This window comes from Leopardus geoffroyi, chromosome D2, assembly GCF_018350155.1.
Source record: "Leopardus geoffroyi isolate Oge1 chromosome D2, O.geoffroyi_Oge1_pat1.0, whole genome shotgun sequence".
Classification (NCBI taxonomy): domain Eukaryota; kingdom Metazoa; phylum Chordata; class Mammalia; order Carnivora; family Felidae; genus Leopardus; species Leopardus geoffroyi.
In genome coordinates, this window is record NC_059334.1 from 43,302,236 (window position 1) to 43,319,588 (window position 17,353).

The 17,353-nt window shown below is 40.5% G+C and overlaps 1 protein-coding gene across 1 annotated transcript in view; it reads right to left on the bottom strand.

Moving 5' to 3' along the window:
• Positions 1 to 17,353, bottom strand: part of LRIT1 (leucine rich repeat, Ig-like and transmembrane domains 1) — a 50,040-nt gene extending 32,687 nt beyond the window's left edge. Inside the window, exon 1 of the mRNA XM_045437879.1 lies at positions 17,260 to 17,353. The gene's annotated coding sequence lies outside the window, so the exon portion shown is untranslated. The remainder of the gene's footprint in view (positions 1 to 17,259) is intronic.

The following is a 17,353-nucleotide window of genomic DNA, read 5'->3' on the forward strand; positions in this document are numbered from 1 at the left end:
GTTTTATGTGCATATATAACATACCACACACACAGGCATATTAGTATATATACACACGTAATATATATACAAATATGCATATAATATATACACACATGTACATGACATATGCATATTACCACGCTTGTGCATATGTAATATATACACATGCATATTGATATATGTGCACATATGTATATTAATATATACACACATTCACACACATTTTTTTTCCTTCACCTCCATCTTGTCCTATAGCTTGCTCTCATCTTTCTGTTACTAATTCCCCAAATGCCAAAGATCATAGACCTCAGCAGGAGATCCTCAGCCCAAGGCTTTTTGTTTTATTACCATGATATCATTTATAAGATAATAGGGTCAGGTCTTATAAGTAATTGAGAAACTAAGGCATAAAAAGGTTAAACAAACTGCTTAAATTCATACAGTGCATGAGGAAGCTTCCTGGATCAGAGACTTTCAGATTTCAGTGCTGGCAGTGCATGTCAAGGTGGTAGAGAGCCTGGTTTCTGAAACCATAAGGTGCAAACCACCACCTGGGATCTTGTTAAGTGCAGACTGGTTGAGGAGGTCTGGGGTGGGGCCAAGATTCTGCATTTCTAACAAGCTCTCAAGTGAAGCTGTTGCTACTGAAGCTGTACTGTGTTCGGCCAGAGCAGAGCAAGATAACGTGATCCCAACTGCCTGGCCTTCCCTTCCCAGCAGCTGACTGGGGTGGATGATTGAGACCCATGTTGAAAGGCATGCCAGTGACTGTGGAGATCCACTGACCTCCATGCCAGACCTCAGCCCACCACTGGGTGGCGCTCTGGCAATACCTCCCTAAGGGTTTCAAGTTGCTGAGCAGCTCTTGGGTGTTGATTGAACAAATGTTTATTGAGCCTAATTATAAGCCCGGGACACAGATTAAACAAGACAGGGTCCTCATGAGCAGCTTACATTCTAGCAACAATAAACAAGTGTGTAAGATAGATCATTACAAATTGTGATAAGCACTCTGTAGGAAATAAACAAGGGATAAGATAGGAAGGTACTGGGAGAGTGGTCAGGAAAGACACCTCTGAGGAGGGATATTTGAACAAAGACTTAAAGGATGAGAATAAGGCACTCAGGTGGAGGGGGTGGGGGGGGGAGCATTCCAGGCAAAGGGAACAGCAAGTGGGATAGGGCTTGGCTGTTCAAGAAACAGAAAGATTAGTGAGGCTAAAGCAGATGGAATCAAAGAGAAGCAATAGGAATGCAGGGACCATGTCTAGCAGGGAGGGGCCCAAGGTAGGATGGGTGGAAGGTGGTTGATAGAAAGGATGGTTTAGGGTTTTGTTTAAGAACAATTTAAAGTCTTTGAAAGGTTTTAATCCTTGAAAGTAGGAAAGTGATGGTGGTAATGTTAAGAAGTGAACAGATACGATGTATGGTTTTGGAAGCAAATATAACAATTGGCTAGTGGCTTGAATAAGTCTATTAGTTTGAATTCTTTTGATTTTAGGTAACAATCAAACCCAATCTTAATTTTCTTCAGAAAATAGGACCAATTTACAGACTTACAAAAATGAAAACTATGATGCAGGTGGGCTTAAGGCAAGCTTTGATCAGGCCTCTAGCCTTATTTTTCTGATTCTCAGTCCTGTTTCATGTGTCCCCCACGCTTTGTGTGTCCATTTATCCTTATGCTGACTCCATACATGTTTGCAAGAGCAAGTCACATACATGGTTGTAAGATGGTTTTATTTGCATGGAGCAGGGGCAGGCATCATTTCCAACAACTGTAAAACAAAAATCTTGATCTTGGGATTGACTGATTGGGAGATCAGAGCGTCGGCTTAATACCCCCACTGTACCTCCACTGCCAGTGGACTGATTACCTTAGATGGGAGTTACTGGAAACAATCAGCATGGATAAGGGATGAAATTATCTTAGTTGTCTTGGACCAAGGAAGGTATGGGTGTGATCAATCCTACCCAAATGGCGTAGGTGCTACATAGTAAGGAAGAACCACATGGATTTTGAGGAGCAATTTATAACTTCTGTTATTGTAAACCATATTGGGTTTGAAGGCATGGAAGAACATGCGAATGACACCTAAGTTTTTGGAGGTGTCATGCTAAGATGGGGAAAACCAACAGACTTGGAGGGGGAAAAAAAACAGATGCCTCTTAGATACTCAAGTATCTGAGTCCGGTGAACATTTGTAAACATGAGCAGGAACTAAAGGGAGTTGTCCTGGGTGGAGTCACTCACATCACATGACATCCCCTAGGTGTGGGACAGAGTGACAAACTTCAAGTCAGTGTTATAGTCTCTCCCTAACTCCTAGCCCAAAGATTAGCATGAAGAGATGGGTGGCCTACGATTCTGATGAGAGGTTTAGGGCTAGTGGTTCTCCAAACCAAATCAAGCCATGGAACACCAGTATTCTGCTACTAAGGGGACAGATGGAGGACCTCAATTAACAAGTGAATGAAAAAATTTAGAATGAAAAATTTTTTTCACATCTTTTATTTCTGTAATACTTCGAGCAGCCAGAGGAGGTAGATAGGAAGGGGATTGGATCCCAATTTTTAGATGAAAACAATGACATTCACACAGGTTAACTGATGACACCAGATCTTATGTTTGAATCCCACCCTCTTGATTCTAAATTTAGCCTCTAAACTCTATAGATCCAAGTATCTATGATCAGATAAATTATTCTTGGAGATAAGAGATGTGCATGACTTCAGACAGCACATGCTTAGGTGTCTTTTTCAATGAGTTCTCTGTAAGGTGACTTAAGAGGGTCACAGCAGATAAGATGGAAAGAACCCTGGGCTCCCAGTCAGACCAATATTCACCTTGGAGCTCTGCTGCTCCCTCTTGTCTGACCTTGGGTGAGTCATTGAATTTTACTGGTCTGCATTTTTATCTGTCTAATAACTGGTTTGAGTTAGGTTAGTTGTTTTCAAACTTTAAAAATAGTGTCTTTTTTATTCTTTTTAAAGAAAAGCCATACTAGGAAGTGTAAGTAAATTAGAGAGATCCTAGCATAACTCGTCCCCTAACCGCTTCCCCCAGGACCATCATCCTGAAAGTTCTAGCGACCGCTCTGTTTTGGTTTTCAGGAATCTGTGGGTTGCCTCCCTTTCTAGGCAAGTCCTGGGTTTTCCTACCTTCCCCAGCTTTAAAGCCTCCAGCCCTCCAAGAAAGCTGCGTCACAGTCCATCTCCACAACTGGCCAGCACTATAAGCAGCAGATGTTTTCTGTTCATAGCTCTGTTAGTGCATGAGCTCCATGGAAGAAGTGCCCTGGTTGTTCTGCCTGCCTGTGTTTCAAAAGAGGCTTTTGTGGAAGCTCCGGCACGAGGGAGCTGAAGAAAGCATTGTTCATCAGTTGTTGATAGCAGGTGGATTTGCCAAACCCTTGCTCAAGTTAAACAGGAAATGATTAAAGTTTCCTGGAGTTGGGACAGGCAAGAATCATAAGCACTCATAATCATGAGCAGCACGGCCTGATACTGTACGATACTATACTATACTATACTATACTATACTATACTATACTATGGGCTTTACGTGTGTCATCCCATCTAATCCCCCGAACCATACTAGGATCACAATGTTATGATCTTAAGTATTATTATCCTCATTGCATATATGAAAACTAAGGCTCTAAATGATTATGAAAACTGCTTCAGGGCACTATTAAAATGTGACACAATTTGGATAGAAATTCCCAGAACTGTCTAAATACAAACGCAAAATGGTTTTTCCAGGATACTCTAGGATTAAGAAATAAAGCCATAGCATCGCAAGTCAACATAAAGTTTTTCTCAGTGGTTACCTTCTTAGTGGGTTCAATCACTCGTCCTTCAACAATAGCCTGCTATTTATCAAGCATCCAGATTTACTCTGGAAGGGAAAGATAAGGAGGTGAATAAGACACAGTCCTTTCCCTCTAGATGCTCACAGCCTAGCAGGGAAACAAAGTAGTTCATACACACCACTTGTTACAAGTGCTACAATAGAGGTTAATTCAAAATGCCATGGTGTGTCAGCAGGAATAATGGAATTAAGGGCCACTGAAAATCTTCTCCTCCACAAAAGCAATGAGAACACCAGCAAAAAATTAGAAAATCAGTGTTTTCATAACCCTGGATTAACTAAAATCGTCCAACAATCCACGAAGTGTTTATTAAGGAAACTTCCCTGAATCTCATTTTCAATGGGAAATTATAAGGCATGCAAAGAAACAAGAAAGTATGTCCCATACCTAGGCAAGCAAGTGATCAATAGAAACTGAGAAAGCTCACGTGTTGGACTTACTAGACAGACTTTTTTTTTTTTTTTTTTAGTTTTATTTTTTTGAGAGAGAGAGAAACAGAGCATGAGCAGGGGAGCAGCAGAGCAGGGGAGCGGGGGAGGGGCAGACAGAGAGGGACACACAGAATCCGAAGCAGGCTCCAGGCTCTGAGCTGTCAGCATAGAGCCTGACGCGGGGCTTGAACTCATGAACTGTGAGATCATGACCCCAGCCGAAGTCAGATGCTCAACCGACTGAGCCACCCAGGCACCCCACTAGACAAAGACTTTAAATCATATATTTCAAACATGTTCAAAGAACTAAAGGAAACTATGAGATTAATGTCTTGCCATGTATAGAATATCAATAAAGAAAAATTTATTGGGGCGCCTGGGTGGCTCGGTCGGTTAAGCGTCCGACTTCGGCTCAGGTCATGATCTCACGGTCCGTGAGTTTGAGCCCCGCGTGGGGCTCTGTGCTGACCACTCAGAGCCTGGAGCCTGTTTCAGATTCTGTGTCTCCCTCTCTCTCTCTGCCCCTCCCCTGTTTATGCTCTGTCTCTCTCTGTCTCAAAAATAAATAAACGTTAAAAAAAAAAAGAAAAAAAAAGAAAAAAATATTTAAAAAGTTAAATAAAAAGTTCTAATGTTGAAAAATACAGTAACTGACATGTTACTAGAGGGGCTCAACAACAAATTTGAGCAGGCAAAAAAAAAAAAAAAAAATCAGTGAACTTGAAGATAGACCACTGGAGATTTTGTACTGTAAACAATAGAAAGACAAAAGAATTAAGAAAATGAACAGAGCTTTAGAGACCTATGGAGCACCGTCAAGAATATCAACATGTTCATAATGGGAGTTCCAGAAAGAGAGAGAGAGAGAGTGAGAGCGAGAGAGAGAGAGAAAAGGGCCAGGAAGAATATTTGAAGAAATGATGGCCAAAATTTTCACAACTTTGATGAAAAACATTAATCTACATATGATAATCTTTAAACAATTTTTAATGTTTATTTTTAGAGAGACAGAGAAGAAGAGTGTGAGTGGGAGAGAGGCAGAGAGAGAGACAGAGAATCCAAACCAGGCTCCATGCTATCAGTGCAAAGCCCAACATGGGGCTCGATCTCACTAACAGTGAGATCATAACCTGAACCAAAGTCAGACACTCAGCCAACTGAGCCACCCAGGAGCCCCCATACCATCATCTTAATAGACATAGAATAAACATTTAACAAAAAGCCAAGATCTTCTTATGATAAAAACACTCAATGAACTAGTAATATAAGGGAACTTCCTCAAACTGATAAAGTATATCTGTGAAAACCCACAGTTAACCTCTTAGTTAGTGGTGAAAGGATGAAATCTTTCCACCTAGGATCAGGAACAAAGCAAGGATGTTCACTCTCCCAACTTCTCTTCAACATTGTACTGGAAGGCAATTAGGCAGTTTAAAAGAAGTAAAATGCATCCAGATTAGAAAGGCAAAAGTAAAACTATCCTATTTGCAAATGACCTGATCTCATATATAAAAGTTCTAAGGGTGTCACACACATACACATACACACATACACACAAATAAAAACTATCAGAGGTAATAAACAAATACAGAAAGTTTGCAGAATACAAGATCAAAATAAAATTAGCAGTTGATTTTCTATATACTAACAGAAAATAATATGAAAATTAACTTAGGAAAATAACTCCAGTTATAACAGTATCAGAAATTTTTAAAAAAATGCTTAAGAATAAATTCATTAAAGGAAGTATGAAATGCATACACTGAAAACTATAAAATATTGTTGAAAGAAATTAAAGAGGTCCCCTTCTCTCTCTGCCTCTCCCCACTCATTCTCTCTCAAACAAATAAATAAATAAACAAACAAACAAACAAACAAATAAATAAATAAATAACTTTAGAAAGAAATTAAAGAGGACCCAAGTAGATGGAAAGACAGGCAATAATCATGGATTAGAAAACTTAACATTGTTGAAGTGTCTACACTTCCAAATTAGTCTACAGATTTGCTGCAATCCTTATCAAAATCCTGGCTGACTTTTTTTTGCAGAAACCTATAATCTGATCCTAAAATTCATATGTAAATGCAAAGGACCCAGAACAGCCAAAATGATCTTTAAAAAGAACAATGTTCGGAGCACCGGGGTGGCTCATTCGGTTAAATGACTGACTCTTGGTTTGGTCTCAGGTCATGATCTCAGGGTTTGTGAGACTGAGCTCTGCATCAAGCTCTGCTCTGACAGCACAGAGCCTGCTTTGGATTCTCTCTTTCCCTCTTTCTGCCCCTCTGCCACTCTCTCTGTCTTTCAAAGTAAATAAATAAACTTAAAAAAAAAAAACAAAAACAATGTTGGAGGACTTATATTACCTGACTTCAAAATTTACTCTAGGGTGCCTGGGTGACTCAGGTCATGATCTCATGGCTCATGAATTTGAGCCCCTCATCAGGCTTGCTTCTGTCAGCACTAAGTCCCCATTTGGATCCCCTGTCCCCCTTCCCCCCCTGCCCCTCTACCACTCAAGCTCTCTCTCTCTTTCTCTATCTCAAAAATAAATAAAACATTGAAAAAAAATCTTACTCTAAAGTGACAGCAATCAAAACAGTGTGCTACTATCATAAGGGCAGACATATAGATCAGTAAATACGATCAAGTCCAGAAAGAGATTTTTACATTTATGTATGATCAACTAGCTTTTATTTATTTACATTTTTACATCTGGGAAGTGTCGAACTTAGGTCATGTGATTGAAGTATGCTGTCCTGTTTAGTGATAGGTCGACCTCAGCTTAGAAAACCTCTAGGTTGAAAAACCTGAGCAGATTAAGGTGTTCATTTGGTCATGCGGCCACCACAGGTAGTCCTGGGCACTGAGTCTGAAGCCAAGTGAGCATGGTCATGGGCCCTTGGGCAAAGGTTGGTGCACCTAATGACTTCTGCAAAGGTCATGAATTCCGCTGTCAGTGTCAAGTGGCCATTTGAATCTACATTTATGATCAACTAATTTTCAATAATGATGTCAGAGTAATTCAAAAAGGAAAGAATAGTCAATAAATGGTGCTGGGACAACAGGATGTGCAAAAGAATGAAGATGGACTTCTACCATACTCCATGTACAAAAATCAACTCAAAAGAGGCCATTGACCTAATGTAATAGCTAAAACTATTAAAATAGTCCTAGAAGGGGGCGCCTGGGTGGCGCAGTCGGTTAAGCGTCCGACTTCAGCCAGGTCACGATCTTGCGGTCCGTGAGTTTGAGCCCCGCGTCAGGCTCTGGGCTGATGGCTCAGAGCCTGGAGCCAGTTTCCGATTCTGTGTCTCCCTCTCTCTCTGCCCCTCCCCCGTTCATACTCTGTCTCTCTCTGTCCCCAAAATAAATAAACGTTGAAAAAAAAAATTTAAAATAGTCCTAGAAGAAAACATAGACATAAATCTTTGTGACCTTGGATTAAGTACTGTTTTTTTAGATAGGATACCAAAAGCATAAGCAAAAACGACAAAAAATTGACAAATTGGACTTCATAATTAAGAACTTTTGTGCTTCAAAGTATACTCTCAAGAAAGTAAAGTCGTCTTGCAGACGAGGATAAACATCTGCAAACCATATATCTTATAAGAGATTGGTATCCAGAATATATAAAGAACTCTCAGAATTCAACAATAGAAGGACAGAAAAACCCAATTTTTTTAAACAGCAAAGAATTTTTATAGACATTTCTCCAAAGAAGATACACAAGTGGCAAATTATTCCATGAAAAAATGCTCAACCTCTTTAGTTATTAGATAAATTAAAACCAAAACCATAATGAAATATCATTCCACACCTACTAGGATGACTATAATAAAAAAGATTGACTATAGCAAGTGTTGACAGAGATGTGCAGAAATTGGAACTTTCATACATTCCTGGTGAGAATGCTAAATGGTGCAGCATGTTGACAAATAGTTTAGAAGTTCCTTAAAATATTAAACATATAGTTATCATGTGACCCAGCAATTCTACTCCTAAGTATATACCCAAGAGAATTTAAACATATTTCTACATAAAATCTTGTACGTTAATGTTCACAGCAACATTATTCATAATAGCCAAAATGTGAAAACAACCCAAATGTCAATCAATTGATGAATGAATAATGTAGTGTATTCATACAATGAAATATGCTTCAGCCATAAAAAGGAATGAAGTACTGATATATGCTACAACATGGATGAATCTTGAGAACATTATGCTAAGTAGAAAAAGCCAGACACAAAAGACCATGTTATGTATTACTTCACATATAGGAAATGTCCCGAATAGGCGAACACAGAGACACAGAAAGTAGATTAGTGGTTGCCTGACCTGGGGGGAAGCATGGAATGGTGGGTGACTGCTAATGGATACAGGGCTCTTCTGGGGATATTGTAACTGCTCTGGAATTAGATAGTGTTATTGATCGAAGTCAGTCGCTTAACCGACTGTGCCACCCAGGTGCCCCTAAAATAGATTTTTTATATCAATAAAATTAACAAAACTCTAATAAGAGTGACAAGAATAAAAAAAATAAGGCACAAATTATCAATATCAGGAATGAAACAAGGATATCACTACAGACTCTGCAGATAGCAGGAGTAATATGTGAACACTACACATAACTCTATATAAACTCTATATAAGCATAAATTTCACAACATAGATGGAATGGACCAATTCCTTAAAAAGCACGCCAACTACCACAACTCATCAAATATGAGACAGATAATAGCCCTACAACTATTAAGGGAATTGAATTTAGAATTTAAAATCTCCTAGAAACAACATCTTCAGACCCAGAGAATTCTACCAAATGTTTAAAGAAGAATTAACACCAATTCTATGCAATCTCTTTTAGACAATAGAAGAGAAGGGAAGACTTCTCTGTTCATTTTATGAAACTATCATTACCGTGATACCAAAACTAGACAAAGAAAAAACAAGAAAACTGTAGACCAATATATCTCATTAATACAGATGTGAAAGCCCTCAGAATATCAGCAAATAGAAATCAACTATACATGAAAACAATTTTACATCATGATCCAAGAGGGATCCAGAGATACAAGGCTTGTTCAATATGGGGAAATCTGTCATTGTAATCCACCCAAATTAGACTATTAAAGGATAAATATCATACAATCTTATCAACAGATGTAGACAGAAAACATTTGATAAAATTCAGCCCCCATTCATAATAAAAACTCTCAGAAAAATAAGAATAAAGGAAATCTTCCTTAACTTGATAAAGAACATCTAAAAAACTTAGAGCTAACGTACCTAAAGGCAAAAACACAAGTGCTTTCTCCTCAAGATCATGAGCCAAGCAACGATGTCTGCTTTCATAACCCTTATTCAATATAATGCTAGAAGTTCTAGCCAGGAAAAAAAAAAAAAGTTCTAGCCAGTATAATAAGGGCAAGAGAAGGAAATAAACAGCATATGGGTTGGAAAGGAAGAAGTAAAACGGCCTCTATTTTCAGATGATAAATTTTCTACATAGAAAATTCCAGCAAATGTACAAATATACTCTTAGAACTAACAAGTAAGTTCAAGCAAGACTGTAGGATAAAAGGAAAACATACAAAAATAAATTTTATTTCTATACATCAACAACTAGCATGTGAAATTAAAATACAATACCATTTACAGTTGCTCAAAGACAATGAAATACCTACGTGTAAATCTAACAAAACATATATAGGACTTACATGCTGGAAATTGTGCAATGATGATGAAAGAAATGAAAAAAAAAAAAGATCTAAATGGAGAAACACATCTTGTTCATGAATTGGAAGACTCAACACAGTAAAGATGTTCATTCTCCCCAAACTGATACATAGGTATAATGCAATTCTTATTAAAATCCTAGCAAAACTGCTTCTAGATATAGATTTTTAAAAATTTTATGTGGAAAGGCCTTAACATTTTTGAAAGGAAAGAATAAACTGGAAGAAATCCATTTACCAAATTTCAAGGCTTATTATAGAGCTACGGAAATCAAGTCTGTGTAGTATTGGCCGAAGTATAGTTACATAGATCAGTGGAACGGAACAGAGAACCCAAGAAAATACCCACGCTGATATGCCCAACTGACTTTTATTTTAAATGTTTATTTATTTTTGAGAGAGAGTGAGAGAGAAAGGGGAGGAGAGGCAGACAGAGAGGGGGACGGAAGATCTGAAGCAGGCTAGGCGCTGACAGCAGAGAGCTTGAACTCAAGAACTGTGAGAGCATGACCTGAGCCAAAGTCGGATGCTAACCCACTGAGCCACCCAGGCGCCCCTGACCAGCTGATTTTTGATGAGGATGCAGAAGCATAAATTAATGGTGCAATCAGACTCCCTAGGCACAAACAAACAATAAATAAAAATAACGCTTGACCTAAGTGTCACTTTCATACAAAAATTAGCCTAAAATGGATCATGGACATGAAGATAAAATGTAAAACTGTAAATATCTTAGGGAAAAAAAAAAAACTTAGGAAAAAGTCTATAGGATGTAGAGCCAGGCAAAATGTTCTTAGACTCGACATAAAAAGGGCAATTTATAAAGGAAAATCTTATAAGTTTGACTACATCAAAATAAAAGCATTTGCTCTGCAAAAGCCCCTGTTAAAAGGGATTTTGACAAGAACATATTTAACAGTTTCTACGAAGAGAAAGGGAGCTTCACTTTCAAGTCAATAGAGATTGTCATTTGGGACCCTTTCAAAACAACCAATTATGACTATCTCTATGTCATTGCCATCCGACCCCCATCCCTCACTTCTGTCTTCGTGGTAATTAGGAGGTACTCACCTCATGCCTTGCTGAAGTCCAGACAAAGCAGTCCTTTAATCTGCCTATCTAGTGATCCCATCACAAATGGCTCAATGGAGTCTGGCACATCTTTTGGATGGTGTGATTTTCTACACAGTACACTCATTATAGGTGGATAGGACAAATGATCTAATTAACAAAGACAGCTACTTTCAACGCATTCTGTCCCAGACCCAGCTATATCTCTGTTAGGAGGAAAACACATCACATTTTCTATTTGAGAATCTTGGGATCTAAGTCTTCAATTTGGGCGTTGGGGGGAATAAGGAGAGGAATCGTGGCACCTGCTTTATCCAAATCTTTCTACAAGGTGAAGATTTATTAAACACATATTTTTTTGAGCTCTTCATATTAAAGTTTTGAGTGAAAAGCACAGATGTGATGTGAAGGGTACAATACTTTCTTACCTTGGAACTCATTTATGCCATTTATACTATAAAGCAATCAAATGTTAATAATCACAGATACTTTGCTATAGAAAATACCTCTCCTGCCTTCCTTGTACACTGCCCTGAAAATGTTTCCAATACTTCCAAAGACAACTGTCTAGGTATCAGTCACAGAACATTTTCCTTCAACCTGGATATTAACCAAGCAAGCAGCAGCTTTGGAATTATACACCTGTGATCAGGCCAAATGTGGCAGAAGCATTTACCCTTGTCTCCTCAGAGGCAAAGAAACTCTATTTTGCACATCAGCCTTTTTTTTTCCTTTGCTCTCTGTTCAGAGATCCAGCCCCACCCCATGAAAAGGCTGTCTATTTGATCAGAGAGACACAAAGTTGGCTTGTGCAAACCAAGTGTAAAAGACAGAAGAGCAATTTATTCTGGTTAATAAGCTGAGAGAAAACATGCAGAGGCCAATTGTATGGTGGGCACAAGAAGGGTTTCTTGTCTGGAGAGTGTATAGTGTGGCAGACACTGTCATTTGTTTGCCCATCCAACGGCCCTTGCCCTTTTTTATTGTGCAGAATAAAACCCTATTTGCTGCAGATATCAGGCAGGTGGCTGTGAGATTTAGGAGAACATTATGTGCTATCAGTCCTCCTGCATGAGAAAATTGCAATTTCTCTATACAAATTTTGGGAGGCAGCCTTCAAGATCCTTAAATGATTCTTGCCTACTGATATTTACACCCAAAAGAGCGTAGTCCTCTTTTGCACTGAATAGGGCTGCGGTGTGACCAACGGGATATTGTGGAAGTGCAGAATTTGAATCTTTCAGAGCTAAGTTATTAAAACACATCGTAGCTTTTATCTTGCCTTCTTGGATTCATTCAGAAGGAATCCAGCTCTCATACAGTGAAAACATTCAAGCAATCCTATGATAAAGTCCATGGGACCAGGAACTGAGTCCTCCCGCCCATAGCCAGAATGAAATTACTGGCCATGTGAGTGAATAAACTTGGCCCAGATCCTCCAGCTCTGGCTGCAGACAACTGGAAGTCCAGCTGACGTCTTGCCTGCACTTTTGTTAGAGACCCCAAGCCAGCACCATGCAGCCAAGTCTCTCCCAAATTGCTGGCCCAAAGAAACTATGAGAGATACTATTGCATTAAGCCAATAAATTTCAGGGCAATTGGTTATGCAGTCATAGATAACTGACATACCAATCATGTTAATTCCCATTTCCCCTGGATGGTATAGAGGTAGCCAGAGAACCACAGACTAAAAACCAGACATGGAAATGAGAGCCTTTGACATTGCCTATGTCTTGTTCTGACAGCCTGGGCAGGTGGTGTGCTCATAAGCCTTATTTCTAGAACAATTTTGAAAGCCCTGATTTTTAGTATTTACCTAGTTCTATGGGGTAAATATTCCCATCATGGTTAAGCTCATGCTACCACCACAATTGGGAACGGTTGTACACAGTTGGCTCTCTCAAGCCCCTGTGAGTCAGCTCCAGCAGTAGAGAAAGAATTTATTTCCAGGTCTCTTTCAGTCCAAAGCTCCAGCTCCTTATGGTCTGGATGCTGCTATTCCAAAAATTCAATAGTACTGCAGACCCTTGGTCTACCTGTGAAGAACTAAAGAGTATTTGATTAGGTCATAGTTTTGATTATTTATTATTATAGTGCTCTGATTGAAGCCAGGGGATGCTGGTCCCCCCATAGGCACTTCCTCAGCCTTCAGGGGAGCTCCTCTTCATGCTAGAGGGAGCCAGCAAGTAGCTACGTGCCTATTCAGTGGGAGAAACGTCATCCCTGAAGATGTGGATTGACAATGTCCTAGGACAGTGACCTAAACATCTTTTTTTTTTTAATGTTTATTATTTTTTGAGAGAGAGATAGAGAGAGGGAGAGAGAGGGGGAGGAGTAGAGAGAGAGGGAGACACAGAATTGGAAGCAGGCTCCAGGCTCTGAGCTGTCAGCACAGAGCCCAACGCGGGGCTCGAACCCACGACCCATGAGATCATGATCTGAGCCAAGTTGAACGCAAAACCGCGTTGGTAGGCACCCCAAGGACAGTGACTTAAGAGTGCCAGTGCTTAACAACAATCTATTGATCTTCTGGCATGTGATTAGGTCCCTAGTGAATAGAATGGGCTTCACAAACTAAGAATAGGAGCTCACCTTGAAGCCTGAGATATGGTCGTTCAACAATACACAGACTTAGAGAAGATCCTTTTGTGATAAGATAATAGCATGGTGGTTAAATGTCAGCTTAGATTGTTTGCATTCACATTGTTTCCACTAGCTGTGTAATTTGGGGGCATTTACTTAATTTTATAAGCCTCACCTTTCCCATCTGTAAAATGGGAATAATAGGGCTGATTGTATACAATCATGAATGTTATATGCTTGGCCTATGGAAAGTATTCAATAAAATCTGGCTATTAGTAGCATTATTATTATCATTACTGTGCAGTGGATGCAGGTCACTGAAGGCAAAGTTGCAAAGTTTTGATAATAAAAAGGAGACACTCCCTAGCATGTCTCCATATTCCCCAAAGTAGAGCTGGAAAGACAGGATGGATTGCGCTTCCCTGCCCCACATCCTCCCCGTTGAAGTGTCAGTGACACTCCTCTGCAGAGGCAGCCCCACCCACATCCTGAAATATTTCCAGCTAGCACAGAAGGACATCATGTCCTCAACCACCAGCTGTGCCACAGTTGAGCCTCTTGTCAGGTGCCCACCGAATCCCAGGCCACCCCTCCTCTTGTCCTTGTCTATCTGACCTGGTTCCCAACTCACTTTTTCTGCTGGCACTTGTCTGGGGCTGGATCCCCACCTGGATCTTGTGGTCTTTGTCTATCGGTTAGGGGAAGAGGCTCTTATACCCTGAGATGACAGCTGGGCTCACTCCTATGTGGGTACTGACTGTCAGAAGGATGGCATTATCTGTTTAATGTGTCAGCTGTCACTGTGCCTCTCTCAGCCAGATGAGCACTTGCTACCCACCACTGTGGATCAGCAGCTGCTTTCTAGAGAGGCTCTCCAGTCTTGTGATAACCTAATCTGGCATCCTAATCTTCCTCACAATTTGATATTGCTGAAGTCCCTGTGGGTCTTGTATATGTCCTCACAAAGGACATCTAGACACAAAAGAAGCTTGTTGTAAGTAGACAGTACTGCTCTTCAGTTCTTGGGCCCTACCTCACACCAGATCACAGCCAGCTGTCTGATTTACCCACATGAGCCAGAAGGATTCAGAAGTGTTCCCATCTGTTAGAGCTACCACCTTCCATTCTGTACCACACCGGGGTGGAGGCAGTAAAATGTAGTCTCTCCCCTCCCCCTGCTTGCTGCACCTCAGGCAAGCCTATGTGCTGTTCTTGATTTTAGCACTTCTGATTGCTGTAGGAACACAGGAAATAACAGCCATATGAGAAGCTAAGTTTGATTTTCCAATATTATAAAATTTCTATAACCAGCATTAGATTTGGGGGTCTGTACTATTACAGAGAAATTACTCAGTGGATGCTTGTTAAAAATGACCATGCAGGGCGCCTGGGTGGCTCAGTCGGTTAAGCGGCCGACTTTGGCTCAGGTCACGATCTCACGGTCCGTGGTTTCGAGCCCCGCGTCGGGCTCTGTGCTGACAGCTCGGAGCCTGGAGCCTGCTTCCGATTCTGTGTCTCCCTCTCTCTGACCCTCCCCCGTTCATGCTCTGTCTCTCTGTGTCTCAAAAGTAAATAAACGTTAACAAAAAAAAAAAATTAAAAAAAAAAAAATGACCATGCAGAGGAGAGCCTGGGTGGCTCAGCTGGTTAAGTGCCTGACTCTTAGTTTTGGCTCAGGTCATGATCTCACAGTTTGTGAGTTTAAGTCCTGCCTTGGGCTCTGTACTGGCAACAACAGAACCTGCTTGAGATTCTCTCTCTCCTTCTGTCTCTGCCTTTTTCCCACTTGTTCTCTCTGTCTCTCTCTCTCTGTCTCTCTCTCTCTCTCTCTCTCAATAAATAAATAAATAAAATTTTAATGAAAGACAGAGTTTATTCAAGACTATGGGAACAGGAGAGAGACCATTGCAATACGAGAGACTAAACTCAATTCCAAATACAAACAGGAACAAGTGAGGATTTACTAAGAAACTTACTAAGAGAAACTTGGTTAGGTATCAAGAGTGGAGGAAGAGGAGGTTGATTAGATATCAAGGGTGGAGGAAGAAGAATGTAATTGGATATGGGGGTGGTGGGTGGATTCTTTGGCAAAACTGGGCTCGGCAGGTGAAGGATGAGAGCTAGTCAAGGAGAGGACTCAAAGAAGACTGACTACAGTTGGTGAAGGAGGGAGTCTTTACCAGTATCAGAACTCTCCAGAGAAACAGACCAATAGGATGTATGTATGTGGAGAGAGAGAAAGGAGGATGGATGTGGAGGGGGTAGAAAGAGAAAGGAAAGGTGGGAAGGAAGAAGGAAAGAAAGAGAGAGAAAGATTTATTTTAAGGAATCAACTCATATAATTGTGAAGTCTGGCCAGTCAGAAATCCGTAGGGCAGGCCAGCTGGCTGGAAACCCAGGCTGAATTTCTATGTTACAGTCCCAAGGCAGAATGTCTTCTCTGGAAACCTCAGATATTTGATATCTTAAGGCCTTCAATGGATGGGATGAGGCCTACTCACATTTTGGAGGGTAATCTACTTTTCTTGAAGTCAACTGTCTGTAAATGTCAATCACACCGACCAAATACCTTCACATCTAGACTAACATTCAACCAGACAACTGGAACCATTGTTTAGCCATGTTGACATAAAATTAACCATCACAGGGCCCCAAGAAAGTATGTGGAAGCCCAGCTGACATGTTCAGTCCACTTTGACTTCTGAGGGGTGCTCACCAGTCTCCTGATCCCATTTAAAAAAAAAAATGTTTAATGTTCATTTTTGAGAGAGAGACAGAGTATGAACGGGGGAGGGACAGAGAGAGAGGGAGACACAGAACCCAAAGCAGGCTCCAGGTTCTGAGCTGTCATCACAGAGCCCAACGTGGGGCTTGAACTCAAGAAGTGGGAGATCATGACCTGAGCTGAAGTCAGACACTTTACTGACCGAGCCACCCAGATGCCCCCTCCTGATCCCATTTTTAAGAGAAAACAATTCAGAGGACTCCTTCCCTCTATAACACCTCTCTTTATAACCTAGAGATAAAAATGAGGTAGAAAGTATTTTCTTCTTGACCTCAAATGAACATCTTATATCCAGAGACCCACTGGTCCAGGAACATCTGCAGCCATCACACTGACTATTGAGAAATGATGTTTGGCAAAAATGATAAGAATACCTGTAGAGGTATCACGAAGCTATTTGGAGGTAAGAACAAGGACAAATTAGGCCACATACCTAATAATCAGGGATGCCTGAAGTGGGAAATTCCACTTATCATTATGTTTGTGTCTTCTGACCCTCAAGAATGCACTATTAGACTCAGCAAGGTGGGGAAAACACAGATAAAAACTGCCACTATCCTGCCCCCACATAGGAAATTTTAAGAGAGCATCCTGCTATTCTGCTGAATTTGAATAACAGTATCCCATGCAGTGAAAGCTATGCAGCTCAGAATCATTCATACCACTGGCTGCTTCACCAAGCACCCAGCTCCACTGGCAAGGGCTTTGCCTGGGTTTCACAGGGAACTCCCTCTTGCCAGAGATTGTGTGTGGTCTTTGGAGAAGCAGGGGAGGAATATCCTTTTCCTACCTTCTGTAATGCATTCTCTTGCTGGAGTCTTAAGGCAAGGTGTTTGTCTCTAGAAGTCTCTTAGTTTTACTTACAACATCCTGTTCTCCTGGTA